The sequence below is a fragment of the Chiloscyllium plagiosum genome, chromosome 18 (assembly GCF_004010195.1).
Source record: "Chiloscyllium plagiosum isolate BGI_BamShark_2017 chromosome 18, ASM401019v2, whole genome shotgun sequence".
Classification (NCBI taxonomy): domain Eukaryota; kingdom Metazoa; phylum Chordata; class Chondrichthyes; order Orectolobiformes; family Hemiscylliidae; genus Chiloscyllium; species Chiloscyllium plagiosum.
In genome coordinates, this window is record NC_057727.1 from 59,621,916 (window position 1) to 59,622,962 (window position 1,047).

The following is a 1,047-nucleotide window of genomic DNA, read 5'->3' on the forward strand; positions in this document are numbered from 1 at the left end:
CAGCGTCTCACACCCCCCTCCCTCCCTCCCCCCAACCCCCAAAACAAAACCGCCCAACTGTCACCGCCCCTCTCAATCACACTCACTATCCCCTATCCCTGACACTATCTATCTCTCGGTCTCCCTTCTTTCTATCCGTTTCTTTTTTCGCTGCCCGCTCGCGCTCTCTCTCTCTCTCGCGGAGCCGTTTTCTCCGCCTGCGCGCGCACCCCCACCTCCACACTGCGGCTCCCGGCGTCACCACGTCGCCAGCCAACAAGGCAGCGTCACCGCGTCGCCGCGCACACGCGGCGTCTTAAAGGGACACTCCGCAGAGGAAACCTTCTCGGGGAGGAGCAACCGCCCCCTCCCCCAAGTGGCGCTTCGCGACGGTCCGGACGCAGCAGTTCTGGGAGTTGGGTGAATACCGGACGGACAGAAGGAGGAGTTTTTTTTTTGGTCTTGCTTTGCTTTGCTGACATCCTGACATCTCCCCTATACCGTCCACCCTTCACCTTAAATTTATGTCCCCTTGTAACACTCTGTTGTACCTGGGGAAAAGTTTCTGACTGTCTATCTATTCCTCTGATCATCATATAAACCTCTATAAAAAGTTTCTGACTGTCTACTCTATCTATTCCTCTGATCATCTTATAAACCTCTATCAAGTCATCCTTCATCCTTCGCCGTTCCAATGAGAAAAGGCCTATCCTCGTACCTATCAACCTATCACTCTCAACCTATCCTCGTACGACCTGTTCACCATTCCAGGCAACATCCTGGTAAATCTTCTCTGCACCCTCTCCAAAGCTTCCACATCTTTCCTAAAGTGAGGCGACCAGAACTGCACACAGTACTCCAAATGTGGCCTAACCAAAGTCCTGTACAGTTGCAACATCACTTCACGACTCTTGAATTCAATCCCTCTGCTAATGAACGCTAATACACCTTCTTACAAGCTCTATCCACCTGAGTGGCAACTTTCAAAGACCTATGAACATAGACCCCAAGATCCCTCTGTTCCTCCACCTCACTAAGAACCCTAAGGTTATGACTCATCAGTGCGGA